Source organism: Rattus norvegicus, chromosome 2, assembly GCF_021556685.1.
Source record: "Rattus norvegicus strain SHRSP/BbbUtx chromosome 2, alternate assembly SHRSP_T2T, whole genome shotgun sequence".
Classification (NCBI taxonomy): Eukaryota; Metazoa; Chordata; class Mammalia; order Rodentia; family Muridae; genus Rattus; species Rattus norvegicus.
This window is the reverse complement of record NC_141535.1, coordinates 205,773,606-205,789,539: the sequence shown is the minus strand read 5'-3', so window position 1 is coordinate 205,789,539 and position 15,934 is coordinate 205,773,606. Positions and strand designations below refer to the sequence as shown.

At 41.8% G+C, this 15,934-nt stretch overlaps 1 long non-coding RNA gene across 3 annotated transcripts in view; it reads left to right on the top strand.

The window, feature by feature from the left end:
• The first annotated feature begins 8,049 nt into the window (after positions 1-8,049).
• Positions 8,050-15,934, top strand: part of LOC147996499 (uncharacterized) — a 64,036-nt gene continuing 56,151 nt past the window's right edge. For 2 of the 3 annotated variants that reach the window (XR_015676791.1, XR_015676792.1), the window contains exon 1: positions 8,050-8,295. This is a non-coding gene — a long non-coding RNA (uncharacterized LOC147996499). The remainder of the gene's footprint in view (positions 8,296-15,934) is intronic. The other variant, XR_015676790.1, reaches the window with a different exon arrangement.

Here is a 15,934-nt window from a genome sequence, read left to right as displayed (position 1 = left end):
TTAGTGGGAGAGCAGGCTATCGTACCAGCGTGGCTCATTTTGAAGCATTCTATGGACATAAGTTCTAAAGACCTTCTTAATAGTCACTGGCTTTGAGGCTGCAACACATCCATAATCCTAGAACTCGGGAAGCTTAGACAGGAGGACCGTTGGGAGTTCCCGTTCTCATTTTGTTTTTCAAATACAAACAACTAAAGAAACAAAGGAACCAACAAAAAAAATGCAGCAAAAATCAAAAACAAAAGACAAAAAGTCACTGGTTCAAAAACTAATCTCTGGCTAGAGACTGTTAGAATAAGCATGGCAAGTCTTTGCAATGAGTTTTTGTAGTTTGTATGTAATGTTATTGTTTTTATATAACTAATTAATTAATTTTATTTTGTGAGACAGGATTTTGCATAGCCAAAGCTATTCAAACTTATTCTGAATTTGAGGCATACATACATCATCACACCTGGCTCTGAAATTCTGTTTTGGGGGCAGGGTATCATATAGTCCAGGCGGGCCTCAAACTACTGGAAGATGAACATGAACATATTATGACTCTGCCTTGACTGATCAAGTTCCTAGATTACAGGTGAGTGCTACCACACGCCTTTTACTCAGTGCTGGATGCAGAACCCAGGACTTCCGGTGTGCTAGACACGGACAGGCACTCTATCAACTGAGCTGTATTCTGCTTTTCCTTTTCTTAGATGACTCATTGCAGTCTTCTGATCTGTGGTGTTTTCCAAGGGCACCCACCTAATTTTATCAAACTAAATTTGACTGCGTTTATTTTTAGAGTTCAATTGTTTGCATTTTTCCCTGAATAGTTCCTAAACACATTGAGGGATGAATTATAATGAACCAAACCAAAAGAAAGCGTCACAGATTCCAAGTATCCTTTCTCTGTGAACACAGTAAGTAGTGTTTGGTGGGGCTCAAGTGTGTGTGTGAGTGAGTGAGTGAGTGCGTGCGTGCATGTATGTGTGTGTGCGTGTGCGTGAGTGTGTGGGTATGTGCGTGCGTGCGTGCATGCGTGTGTGTGTGTGCGAAGATAGGGTCTCATTCTGCTCTCTAGGCAGTCCTTGAATTTACTGTAATCCCTTGCCTCAGCTTCCTGAGAACCAGGTGACAGGAGTGAAATGCCCTGCCGAGCACAGTAAGTTCTTGAAGATGAGAAAACATAACAAATTGTACCATCTCCCCCATGTGTCCTTCCTCCCTTCTTTGATGTTTCACACCATACAAGGAAAAGGATTCAATAGATCCATCTGCATAAAGCTTTGCTTTTAATTCTGGGGTAGCTGAATCTAGAATCATCTTTCAGAGCATTCCAGGAGACAAGACATGGGCAGGTAAAAACATTCAGATTCATTTATGTATACACACATAGTGCACGGCACTAGTGTGTACACATACAGAGCAGCTGCAGGAGGAAGGTTACAAATGAGACCCTACCTCAGAAAAATCTGTTTTGGTTTTTGGTGGGAACAGGATCAGGGAATTTTGCTCAGTATAAATATCTACCCCACTTTAAAAAAAAAAAAGAAAAATACTTCTTAAAAGACTTCAAAACAAAATCAAAAGAGAAGAAAGTCAAAAAAGCTGGGAAGAGAGGAGGGAGAGCACTGTGTTAGAACTACAGTTCATTCAGTTGGTTCAGTCTGGTCCTTTTCACAGTCTTTGTTCAGAGCCAGGACTGAGAGTAGTGCTGGTCCACGCGGGAAACACATCTCTGAAGACAACCCATCCTCAGTTCCTGTGCTTGCTTCTCCACTCTACATCGCCACGGTTCCTGTATCCTTGTTCTCTTTTTTTCATGCCATTGAGCTCTCAAAGATTCTCTCTCAGATTTAGCTCTGCGTGCAGGCAGAAGCAACAGCCTGATGTGTGTTGTGGATCTGAGGGTTAGGAATGAATGAATGGCTGTGCCACATTTTATTGTGGTTCCCCCACATGCTCAACCGGCAGCTTCCTTGTTGACGACAGCCAGCGCACATGGAATAAAACCCAGTTACTACTAGTTCTTTAAACAGTAAATATGAATCTCAAAGCCATTGTGCTGAGCAAAAACAAAACAAAAACAACAAGCCAATCAATCTTATACCACCGAAGTCCCTAAAGTAGAATCTGGAAGAAAGCGAAGCTGGGACTGGGGAGATGGATGGATCAAAAGTGCTCACTGCTCTGGCAGAGGATCTGAGTTGGGTTCCCAGCTCCCACGTGAGGTGTCCTACAACCCTCTGTAATTCCAGTTTCAGGGGATCCAACATGTCTGGCCTCTGCTGAACTTATACTCATATGCACATATATGTACTCATATTATTAAAGATAATAAAATGTATCTTTTTGAAAAAGGAAAGGAAAAACAATTTGTAGAGATCAAAAGAACACAGAGACCGAAACAGAGGAAAAGACTTCCAGGTTGTTAAGAATGCTCTGTATTATATCTTTTTTTTTTAAAAAGAGCTTTGATAATTCAAATGGATATATGTGCGTACATTTATCCGACTATATTCTAAAGACAAATGAAAGCTTTAGAAATCCAAGACAACAGGCTTCTGCTCACAAACACAATGACAGTAAAGGGTCTTCTGTTGGAAATTCTGGGACAATTCCACAGAGTCCAAGAGAATGTGGCAGAAGTCCCAGAGTATTCCATATAAGAGCATGTGATCTCTTTGTATTTATCTCATGTTCCAGAAACAAATCATTAAAATACCAAATAATCGGAACCCAATGGTACTCCTTTGGTTCTATAGGATGAGAAAATGCCTTAGCTTCTCTGTGTGCTATCCCTGGAGAATCTGTGTGTTGAAAGTGTCTAAGGGTACAATAAAACTTTCACAGTAAAAATTGGCTGGCATCCAGAACCCACTCTTAAGAACTCATGAAGGGCTGTAAGTATTCTTAAGAAAAACACAATTTACACAATTTCTATGAATGTAAAAGCCGGTAAGGCTTTGACTGGTAAGGATGATGACTTATATTAGTATTGGAAGCATACAGACTGAAGTGTGCCCAAGCACGGACACATGGGCAAACCTATAAAACGCCTTCAGTCAGCTAAGAGCAACTTTCTGAACTTCCTGGGTATATGCTCTGCATAGGTAGAAGTAATGGGCAGAGATTTAAAGGGCAAGGAAGGAAACACTGAAGTCAGATCGGTTGTCTGACTATGCACGGCCCTGTCTGAGACCTTCAGCCAGCTCTAGGTGTAGTAGAACAGGAGTGACATGCTTCAGGTGTTCCACAGGTCCTGTGACAGGCTGATTAGATATTAATGAGAACTAGACCAGGAAAGCAGGAGAAATGCTGCCTGGCCTACAAGGGGGTGGGGAAGGCAGTAAGCTGCTTATCTGTTTCCTGTGGAAGAATCAAAGCCATGATGTGGCTGACCTTCCTGCTCCCACAACTCCTCACTGTCCACTCCCCTGCCCGCCCAGTTAGCTGGGATGGCTGCCCTGGGTTGTGCGTTATGCTCTGGGAAAATGACAAGCAGGGTTCTTGCCTTTCTAGATGTACAAGATCTATTTTTTTTTTTTCTGTTCTGGTGCTTTAGTGGCCTCTTCCCGTTGAGGTTAAGAGATGATGAGGTGGCAAGAAATACTTCTTTTTTTTTCCTTTCAGGAATGTATTCAGTGTCCTACACTTCCTCCAATGTTTTCAGCTGTTCCTCTGGCATTCTCTTAGACAGGCAAATCAGGTCCAATAAGTCATGATTAGGCCCCGCAGGGTGGCTCTCACTGTAATCCCAGCACCTGGGAAACCAGGGCAGAAAGATGTTGGGCTCCACAGTGAATCCTCCAGACCAGCCTGGGCTACCGATTAAGAACCTGTCTTTAAAATCCAAATGAAAGCTCAGCAGGTAAAGGTTCTTGCTAAGTGAACCTGGGGGTCTGGGTTGGATTCTTGGCTCCTAAGTCAAAGTAGAAAGTTCTCTCCACTGACTCCACAGCACCTGACCTCCACATGTGTGTCATGGCATCGATGTCCACAGACACATACAACTAATTAGACAACAGCGAGAACAATGCACATCGGACAAAGTGTGCTTCACGTTGACGGCTTCCCTGCTTGCCTTGACTTCTCTAAACCACCTACATGGAGAGAGTTACTAGATTCGCTGCAAAACTCAGGGCAGAGATTTTCCAGGTTGTTCAGGGTCTTCCTGATGAAAAGTATCCAGTTTCCGGTAGATGGAAACATTTTTACAATGTTGCCAGTTTCTGTCTCACCTGAGTGGGTGCTTTTCTTTCTGTAGGGCTGCTTTGAAGTAGAACCATGCAGAGTATCACAGGTAAATCAGGTCTGCTTCACTCACTCGGACCACCATAGGTGGGGTCCTTATTCAGTTTGTATAAAAAACGTTGAAGATAAAATGTGTGACTAAAAGCAAAATTTACTTAGTTTATTCAAATGTATGTATGCTGCTCTCTCTCTCTCTCTCTCTCTCTCTCTCTCTGTGTGTGTGTGTGTGTGTGTGTGTGTGTGTGTGTGTGCGCGCGCGCACACCAGAAGAGGGCGTTAATCCCCTGAAGCTGGAGTTAGAAGTCTTGTGAGCTAGGATTTGAACTCACATTCTCTGGAAGAGCAACAAGCCCCTATCCACTGAGCCACCTCTCTTTCCAGCCCTTTAAATGCATAACTTTTTAGAAGAAGTGCTTTTAATGTTCAGAACCATGATGGTCTGAACTTGTGGAATGGAAACCCCTCTAATCATCTATGAATCTCGGAGAGGAGCCTTGGTAGCTCTCGTGCACGTTTCCTGCTCAACTCCACCAGTAAACCAGGAGTCGTGAACCCCAGTCCCACCTTCTAACCCTATGAGAGCTGACCTAATTCCATTTGTTAGACTTTGTGTTTGGTTGTTTGTGGTGTAGGTAAGGCCCTACTGTGTGTTGATGGCTGAAAGGACACTTGTGGCTCACCCTCCCGAGTGCTAGGATCACAGAATGCATTACCATGATTGATGTCACTTGCTGCTTTTATATATTATTTATTTCTTATTTTGAAACGGTCTTATGTGTCTCAGTCTGGCTTCCAACTTGCTGTATAGCTGAGGATGACGTTGAACTTCTGATTCTCCGTTTGCAACTCCCTAGTGCTAGCATTATGGGCAAGCCTCACGGAGAGCATCACCAATCCTGGTTTATGTGGTGCTAGGCACTGAACTCCAGACTTCTTGTCTGCTCAGTGAGCACTCTATGGACTGAGCTGCACCCCAGCCCCATTTGCTATTTTTATGATGAGGATTTTTAAGAATGCTAATCAGTCAGATGTTTGTTTCCCCATGACTGGCTCTGCCCCTTAAACTACACTGTCTCCTTGAAGGTGAAGTGTCTTTACTACTTTGTACAAAAGAGAAAATATTTATTTCTAATTTCAGAATTTCTCTTGCTCCTGTCTAGACAACCTCAGATTAAAAAAAAAATCCAGATTTAGATCGCCAGTAAAGCTATGTTCTAAAATAAGAAAATATTTGTGAGAAATCACTTGTCAAAACATGAGCTATCAGACGCCTGGAGACTCTGCTCACCCAGCTTCTGCCATACCAGAAATAGAGGTTGGTTAGCTCACATGCTGTTCTGCCTCAGCAGCTCTGCATGTGGCCACCTGCAGAGAGAGCCCTGGTTTCTCTTCCTTGTCTAGATGCCCGTCAAGGGCGCTTTGAGAAAAACACAGATTTCCACAGTATTTTCTCATAAGCTAGGGTATCAGGCTCTCAGAGAATTTCCTAGGTTGTTTAATCTCGAAAATACTTTGTTACAGAAGCAACACGACCATTTGGAGGGTGAAAGTGCTGGCCGTGCAAACTGGAGTTCAATATCTGAAAAACACACACACACACACACACACACACACACACACACACACACACACACAAAACTGGACTTGGTGACTTTTTTTATATAATTCCAGTTCATAGACTGCAAGATGAGAGTCAGAAATAGGAAAATTGTGCCGAGGCTTGTGGACCAGCTCTTCAGGAAGGGAAACAAGAGAGACCCTGCCTCAACAGGGTAAAGAGAACTGAGAACGGATTCTCAAAAGTTGTTCTCTGAACTCCATGTGTAATTTGTAGTAGAGATAGACCAGAACACACACATGCACACACACTCACTCCCACTCCCACCACCACTATTACTACTACTACTATTACTACTACTACTATTACTACTATTTGCTAAACTGTTAACTGGATATTTTATGTCATTATCTTCTCTAGATGGGGAAGTGGGGGAGAGGGGGAGAGAGGTATACATACAAGTTTGTGCAGCACACACGTGTGTATCCATACATCTGAGTTGCTATGCATCTGAAGGTCAGAGGTCAAGGTCTGGTATCTTCCTCAATTGCGTTCCATCTTGTCTTTTCAGACAGGATCTGTCTCTGAGCCTGGAGCTCAGCGTTAGAGCTGTAGTCTTCCTTTAACCCCTACAACACTATAGTTATCAAAAGGCACCCCTGTGTACCTGGGTGTGCACTGGGAACTAGAACTACTGGCCTATGATTGTGTGACAGGCACTTTGCCTGGGCCTCTCCTAGCTGATTTTTTATACTGTGACAGGAACAATTATAAAGAATTTAGCTGAGCTAACAGTTAAGAATGCTTGGTCTTGCTAGGCCGTGGTGGTCCTTGCCTTTAATACCAGAACTTGAGAGGCAGCGGCTGGCAGGTCTCTGAGTTTGAGGCCAGCCTGCTTTACAGAGTGAGTTCCTGGACAATCAGGGCTACACAGGCACAGAGAAACCCTGTTTAGGAAAAAAAACAGAAACAACCCCCCCCCCCAAAAAAAAACCCACAAAACCCTCAGAATGTTTGGTCCTGAATTTGGTTCCAAGTGAATGAAACTTCCTGTAACTCCCGTTCAATGGGATCGGACCCAGTGTTCTGGGCTCCACAAACACAGGGACACATATAGAGGATGCATACATACATCTATGCGCATACAGGAAAAACAACTGAGCTGGGTTTCATGGCACAGGGCTGTAACTCCCATCAAAGGGGCTACAGCAGAAAGATCAAATGGTCAAGGCCTGCCAGAGACGCAGTTCACTGGAGGAGTGCAGCTTACAGGGGGCCCGGGACCCAGACCCTGTCACTGCACATGGTAAGGTGTTTGCATACACAACTGTAATTCCAACATTGCCGAAGTAGAAGCCGGGCATTGGAAGTTCTAGGTCATCCTCAGCCTCAGACAGTGACATCCCAAGCCGAGCTACGTGAAACCTTGTTTCAAAGCAACGTGTCCGAGGCCCTCTCGGGCTACAGAGCAAAATCAAAGCCAGTTTAAACAACTTGGTGAGATTCTGGCTGAAAAATAAAAAGGAAAAAGAAGGCCTAAAAGGTAACTCAGCGGCAAGGGGGTTTGTAACCTAGAGTCACAATTTTAGTTCAAGCCCCAGGGCATCCTCTGATATATCCTTGTACATATTGGCTGCGGCATGCATGTGTCCAAACCCCACCAATAAATAAATAAATCTCTTAAAAAATCACTAAAAAATTAAAAGAAGTTTATTTTACGTGCATGAGAACTATGTTTGAATGCATAGTTGTGACATGTGTGCTGGTGCCTGAGAAACTACCCCAGCTGCTCCTGGTCACATTGAGACTGAGTTCCGTTAGCTTGATGGAAGTCTGACTCACGGAACTGTTCGTGTTGCTACCACGGTAAGTTTACATCAGACTCAGTGTCTCACTGTCAATCAAGAATGCACTGGTGGGGAACTCACGTTTGGAGCGAAGTCGATCACAATAACGTTTTAGTTCTTTTCCTTCGACTTGGCTTTCATTCAAATCTACCTACAGAAGCAAAGAGGACTTTCCATACAAAAGACGTTTAAGACATCAGGGGTCACTATAGTTCCCCTGTGTCCTAAGCTATTCAAGCTACTCACATTCTTCACATCTGACTGTATGGATTCTTCTAGAATTTGGAGGAAATCCATGGCACTCAGACTTACTGCTGAGCCTGTAATACCATCATTAAAAAAAAAAAAAAAGAAACACAAACTTGGTAAGCACCGTTTCTCCTTTCCCGATTCCTTTTTTGGTAAAGCACAGATTTTGAGGGTGCATCTCTGGTTCCCATAGTTTGGAACCAGCAGGATGTCCAGAGGACTTGTGGCTGCCCCTGTAGTAATCTCTCAGGATCAGTCGTTCGCATCCCGTGGCTCTCAGTAGCCATCAAGAGCCCACAGAAGGCAGAGTTTTGCTTTTCACTTGTGAAGGAACGAGGAGGCCCCGTCAAGGTAGAAAAGGAAACCAAGCATCAGCCCCTTTATGGGATGAACTCACATGGACATGTAAGTACAGGAACTCTTTCCCACAAGAAGAGCCCCGTGCAGGGTCTGGCATGCATGCTGATAATTAATGTATATCACAGACCAGCAATGTGGAGAAACAACAGGAATCTCAAGGGAGCCAGGCTATGAACGTTAGAGAAAATAATCTATTCTGATTAGCTTTGTTAAGATAGGAATTTCTATGAGTACATTTCTTTTTTTATTTCTTTTTTATTTCATGTATATCAGTACACTGTAGCTGTCTCCGCACCCACCAGAAATGGGCATCAGATCCCACGACAGATGGCTGTGAGCCACCATGTGGCTGCTGGGAACCAAACCCAGGATCCCTGGAAGAGCAGTCACTGCTTCCAACCGCTGAGCCATCTCTCCAGCCTGACTCTATTTCTTATAGAGCTGAATATGTCGAAATGTCTAAATATAGTGAGAAAACGTCTTTTGAGTCAGAGTTCTGAAGATATCAAGGCAATATTTTTAAAGATTTTTTTTATTCATGGTGTGTGTGTGTGTGTGTGTGTGTGTATGTGTGTGTGTGTGTGTGTGTGTGTGTGTGTGTGTGTGTGTGTGTTTTGTATTTGCACATGCATGTAGACGCCCTTGAAGGCCAAAAAAGGGAATTTAGCCATTGGAGCTGGACTTACAGGCAGATGTGAGCAGTCCGATGTGGATGCTAGAAAGTGTCCCTGGGTACCCAGAGATCAGTAAGTGCTCTTAACCTCTGAGTCCCAGTGCAAGGTCAGTATTTCAGGCATTGTCTTCTTCCCTCGTAACACGGTGGAGGCAGAGAGAAAGGAAAGGGAGGGGAGATAGGAGGAGTGGGGCTGTGGGGTAGGACACGTAGTTATTACTGAAGAGAACTGAGGGAGAAGCCAAGCTCTTACCAGCTACGTGTAAATTCTGCTTTAAGTTCCTTCGACTGTGAAAATGGTTCCAGGTATTTTTTGGTTAATTATCACGTCTTAGAAAGTGGCATTTGTAGAACACACAATGTGGGGAGTTACAAAGCAGTGGCATAATTGAAAGAAGGCCTCTGGCTTGCCCTGATACCCTGATTCCCTGTGGAATGCAGTGGCCTTCCAGACAGTATGAGACTATTGTTTTGTCTCAAGGTCCCTAAAGGCAGAACAGACAGTGAGATCAGCTTCCTGAGTAAACCTGCAGGCCTTGGAACCAGTCAGATGAACCTTCAGACGTTCCTTTTGTGTTCACTGACAGCCTTTTGGAATTTGAGATTTTGGAGCAGCGGCTCTCAACCTTTGGGAGACCCTTTCAGAGGGGTCTCCCACATGGCAAATATGTACCTTCCGATTTTTAATAGTAGCAAAGTTACAGATATGAAGCAATGAAAATAATTTTTATTGGATTTTTTAAATTTACATTTCAAATGTTATTCCCTTTCCCGGTTTCCCCGAATATAAGCCCCCCATCCTCTTCCACCTCCCCTTCCCACCCACCCTCCCTTCCCACTCCCAACATCCCCTTACACTGGGGTTTTAACCTTGGCAGGACCAAGGGCTTCTCCTTCCTTTGGTTGTTGTTGTAAAATTATAAAAAATATTTGCTGTCTTTTACCCCCACTAGGTCTGGCACCGCAGTGCTCCCAGATATCTGATAGATATCTTAATTCAGTCAGCAAAGAGTCTCACCTGCTCTGCTCCATCCCATATCACACGGCTGAAGGCCTCTCTCTCTGAGCCTGGTAATAATCTCTCTACCCATTCAGTTTCCAAGGCAGCCTTCACCATGCCAGAAATATATATCCCCACTCCGTGGTGGCCCAGTGTCTCTGCCACCACATACTCTCCCACACTCAAATCGCCATAAGAAAGGACAATTGATAATATAGAATTGCCCACCTAAACATGTAAAGCCCTATATACATCCTCCCATAAGAATATTCATAACAACCTATAAACACACAGAGTGGGATCTTAAGGTCAGCCTCCATGTTCTCTCAGTGGCTTATTCTGCCATCTCCTCATGCCAGTCGCTTCCCTTTCTCTCAAACTTTTCTCCCACCCATCCTTCCTTCTCATCCAATGACAGGCCTCGTTCTATCCTGTACCCGTCCTCACCTGTATGACATCTGACATTTGGTGACCAACAAGGCCATCCTCTGCTACATATGCAGCTGGAGCCATGGGTCAGTCCATGTACAGTCATTTGGTAGTGGTTTAGTCCCTGGAAGCTCTGGTTGGTTGGCATTGTTGTACATATGGGGTTGCAAGCCCCTTCAGCTCTTTAAATCTTTTCCCTAATTCCTCCAACAGGGGTCCCGTTCTCAGTTTGCAGCTAGCATTTGCTTCTGTATTTGACATGTTCTGACTGTGTCTCTCAGGAGACTCTATATCTGGTTCCTGTCAGCCTGCACTTCTTAACTTCATCCATCTTATCTAGTTTTGGTGGATATATATATATATATATATATATATATATATATATATACATATATACATATATATGGGTCACATGTGGGGCAGGCTCTGAATGGCCAGCCGTTCCTTCAGGCTCTGCTCCAAACTTTGCCTCCATATCCCCTCCTATGGATATTTTTGTTCCCCCTTTTAAGAAGGAGTGAAGCGCCGGCACTTAGGTCATTCTTTTTCTTGAGCCTCTTGTGGTCTGTGGATTATATCTTGGGTAATTCAAGCTTTTGGGCTAATATCCACTTATCAATGAGTGCATACCATGTGTGGTTTTTTTTGTGATTGAATGACCCCACTCAGGATGATATTTTCTAGTTCAATCCATTTGCCTATGAATTTCATGAAGTCATTGTTTTTGATAGCTGCGTAGTACTTCATTGTGTAGACATGCCACATTTTCTGTATCCATTCTTCAGTTGAAGTACATCTGGGTTCTTTCCAGCTTCTGGCTATTATAAATAAGGCTGCTATGAACATAGTGGAGCACGTGTCAGTTGGATGTCGGAGCGTCTTTTGGGTATATACCCAGGAACGGTCCTCAGGTAGTGGAATGTCCAATTTTCTGTGGACCCTCCAGACTTATTTCCAGAATGGTACCAGTTTGCAATCCCACCAACAATGGAGGAGTGTTCTTATTTCTCCACATCCTTGCCAGCATCTTTTGTCACATGAGTTTTTGATCTTAGCCATTCTTACTGGTGTGAGGTAGAATCTCAGGGTTGTTTTGATTTGCATTTCCCGATGGCTAAAGATGTTGAACATTTCTTGAGGTACTTTTCAACCATTTGATATTCCTCAGCTGTGAATTCTTTGTTTAGCTCTGTACCCCATTTTTAATAGGGTTACTTGGCTCTCTGGAGTCTAACTTCTTGAATTCTTCGTATATCTTGGATATTAGCTCTCTATTAGATGTAGGGTTGGTAAAGATCTTTTCCCAATCTGTTGGTTGCTGTTTTGTCCTAATGAAGTGTCCTTTGCCTTACAGAAGCTTTGCAGTTTTATGAGGTCCCATTTGTCGATTCTTGATCTTAGAGCATAAGCCATTGGTGTTTTGTTCAGGAAATTATCCCCAGTGCTCATGTGATCGAGACTCTTCCCCACTTTTTCTTCTATTAGTTTGAGTGTATCTGGTTTGATGTGGAGGTCCTTGAGCCACTTGGACTTAAGCTTTGTACAGGGTGATAAGCATGGATTGATCTGCATTCTTCTACATGCTGACCTCCAGTTGAACCAGCATCATTTGTTGAAAATGCTATCTTTTTTCCATTGGATGGTTTTGGCTGCTTTGTCAAAAATCAAGTGACCATTGGTGTGTGGGTTCATTTCTGGGTCTTCAATTCTGTTCTACTGATCTACCTGCCTGTCTCTGTGCCAATACCATACAGTTTTTATCACTATTGCTCTGTAATCCTGCTTGAGTTCAGGGATGGTGATTCCCCTGGAAGTTCTTTTATTGTTGAGTATAGTTTTCACTATCCTGGGTTTTTTGTTATTCCAAATGAATTTGCAAATTGCTCTTTCTAACTCTATGAAGAATTGAGTTGGAATTTTGATGGGAATTTCATTGAATCTGTAGATTGCTTTTGGCAAAATGGCCATTTTACCTATATTAATCCTGCTAATCCATGAGCATGGGAGGTCTTTCCATCTTCTGAGATCTTCTTCAATCTCTTTCTTCAGAGATTTGAAGTTCTTTTCACACAGATCTTTCACTTGCCTGTTTAAAGTCATACTGAGGTATTTTACATTATTTGGGATTACTGTGGAGGGTGTCATTTCCCTAACTTCTTTTCAACCTGTTTATCCTTTGAGTAGAGGAAGGCTACTGATTTGTTTGATTTAATTTTATACCCAGCCACTTTGCTGAAGTTGTTTATCAGGCTTAGTAGTTCTCTTGTGGAACTTTTCAGGTCACTTAAGTATACTATCATATCTGCAAATAGTGATATTTTAACTTTTTCCTTTCCAATTTTTATCCCCTTGACCTCCTTTCATTGTCTGATGGCTCTGTCTAGGACTTCAAGTTCTGTATTGAATAAGTAGGGAGAAAGTGGGCAGCCTTGTCTAGTCCCTGATTTTAGTGGGATTGCCTTAATTTCTCTCCATTTAGTTTAATGTTAGCTACTGGTTTGCTGTATATGGCTTTTACTAGGTTTAGGTATGGGCCTTGATTTCCTGTTCTTTCCAGGACTTTTATCATGAAGGGGTGTTGAATTTTGTCATATGCTTTCTCAGCATCTAATGAAATGATCATGTGGTTTTTTTCTTTGAGTTTGTTGATATAGTGGATTACATTGATGAATTTCTGCATATTGAATTGTCCCTGTATCACTGGGATGAAGCCTATTTGATCATGATGGATGATCGTTTTGATGTGTTCTTGGATTCAGTTTGCAAGAATTTTATTGAGTAGTTTTACATCGATATTTATAAGGGAATTGGTCTGAAGTTCTCTTTCTTTGTTGGGTCTTTGTGTGGTTTAGGTATAATTGTAATTGTGGCTTCATAGAAGGAATTCGGTAGTGCTCCATCTGTTTCAATTTTGTGGAATAGTTTGGATAGTATTGGTATGAGGTCTTCTATGAAGGTCTGATAGAATTCTGCATTATACCCATCTGGACCTGGGCTCTTTTTGGTTGGGAGACTTTTAATGACTGCTTCTATTTCTTTAGGAGTTATGGGTTTGTTTAGATGGTTTACCTGATCTTGATTTAACTTTGGCATTTGTCTAGAAAATTGTCCATTTCCTCCAAATTTTCCAGTTTTGTTGAATATAAGCTTTGTTAGTAGGATTTGATTTTTTTTTTAATTCTTCAGATTCTGTTATTACATCTCCCTTTTCATTTCTGAATTTTGTTAATTTGGATACTGTCTCTGTGCTGTCTGGTTAGTCTGGCTAAATGGCTTATCTATCTTGTTGATTTTCTCAAAGAACCAGCTCCTTGTTCTGTTGATTTTTTGTACAGTCCTTTTTGTTTCTTCTTGGCTGATTTCAGCTCTGAGTTTGATTATTTCCTGCCTTCTACTCCTCTTATATTTGCTTCTTTTTGTTGTAGAGCTTTTAGGTGTGCTGTCAAGCTGCTGATGTATGCTCTCTCCAATTTCTTTTTTGAGTCACTCAGAGCTATGGGCTTTCCTCTTAGCACTGATTTCATTGTATCTCTAAAGTTTGGGTATGTTGTGCCTTCGTTTTCATTAAATTCTAAAAAGTCTTTAATTTCTTTCTTATTTCTCCATTGACCAAGTTATCATTGAGTAGAGCACTGTTCAACTTCCATGTATATGTGGGCTTTCTGTCATTTATGTTGTTTTGAAAACCAGCCTTAGTCCATGGTGATCTGATAGGATGCATTATTTCAATCTTCTTGTGTCTGTTGAGTCCTGTTTTGTGACTTATGATACGGTCAGTTTTGGAGAAGGTACCATGAGGTGCTTAGAAGACATTATATTCTTTTGTTTTAGGATGAAATGTTCTATAAATATCTGTTAAGTCCATTTGGTTCCTAACTTCTGTTAGTCTATGTCTCTGTTTAATTTCTATTTCCATGATCTATCCATTGATGAGTGTGGGGTGTTGAAATCTACTATTACTGTGTGATGTTCAATGTGTGCTTTGCACTTTAGTAAGGTTTCTTTTATGAATGTAGGAGCCCTTGTATTTGGAGAATAGATATTTAGGGTTGAGAGTTCATCTTGGTGGATGTTTCCTTTGATGAATATGAAGTGTCCTTCCATATATTTTTTGATGACTTTTGGTTGAAAGTCGATTTTATTCAATATTAGAATTGTTTCTTTGGACCATTTGCTTGAAAAGTTGTTTTCTAGCCTTTTGCCCTCAGGTAGTGTTTGTCTTTGTCCCTGAGGTGTGTTTCCTGTATGCAACAAAATGCTGGGACCTCTTTATGAATCCAGTCTATTAGTCTATGTCTTTTTATTGGAGAATTGAGTCCATTGATGTTAAGAGATATTAAGGAATAGTGATTGTTTCTTCCTGTTTTTAGAGGTGGAATTATGTTTGTGTCTCTCTTTTATTGGTGTCTTTGCAAGGAGATTACTTTCTTGCTTTTTCTAGGGTGTAGTGTCCTTCCTTGTGTTGGAGTTTTCCACCTATTATCCTTTTTTAGGGCTGGATTTGTAGAAAGATATTGTGTAAATTTGGTTTTGTCATGGAATATCTTGGTTTCTCCATCTATGTTAATTGAGAGTTTTGCTGGATATAGTAGTATGGGCTGGCATTTGTGTTCTCTTAGGGTCTCTATGACATCTTCCCAGGATCTTCGGGCTTACATAGTCAATGGTGAGAAGTCTCCTGTAATTCTTATAGGTCTGCCCTTATATGTTACTTTTTCCCTTAATGCTTTTAATATTCTCTCTTTGTTTTTTGCATTTGGTGTTTTTACTATTATGTGATGGGAGATTTTTTTTTCTGTTCTAATCTATTTGGAGTTCTGTATGCTTATTGTATGTTTATGGGCATCTTTAGGTTAGAGAAGTTTTCTTCTATAATTTTGTTAAAGATATTTACTGGTCCTTTAAGTTGGGAGTCTTCACTCTCATCTATACCTACTATCCTTAGGTTTGATCTTCTCATTGTGTTCTGGACTTCCTGGATGTTTTTGTGCTAGGAGCTTTTTACATTTTACATTGTCTTTGGTAGTTGTGTCAATGTTTTCTATGGTATATTCTGCCCCCAAGATTCTCTCTTCTATACTTTGTGTTTTGTTGGTGATGCTTGCATCTATGACTCCTGATCTCTTCCCTAGCTTTTCTTTCCCCAGGGTTGTCTCCCTTTGTGCTTTCTTTATTGTTTCTATTTCCATTTTTAAATCCCGGATGGTTTTGTCCATTTCCTCCACCTGTTTGGTTGTGTTTCCCTGTAGTTCTTTAAGGGGTTCTTTACGGGATTTTTGTGTTTCCTCTTTAAGGGCTTCTACTTGTTTACTTGTGTCGTCCTGTGCTTCTTTAACAGAGTTGTTCATGTCCTTCTTAAAGTCCTCCATCATCATCATAAAAATGTGATTTTAAGTCCAAATCTTGCTTTTCTGGTGTGTTTGGATATCCAGTATTTGCTTTGGTGGGAGAACTGGGCTTTGATTATGCCAAGTAGTCTTGGTTTCTGTTGCCTCAGTTCATGTGCTTGCCTTTTGCTATAATGTTGTCTCTGGTGTTAGCTTGTCTTGCTGTTTCTGAAAGTGGCTTGGACCTCCTGTAGG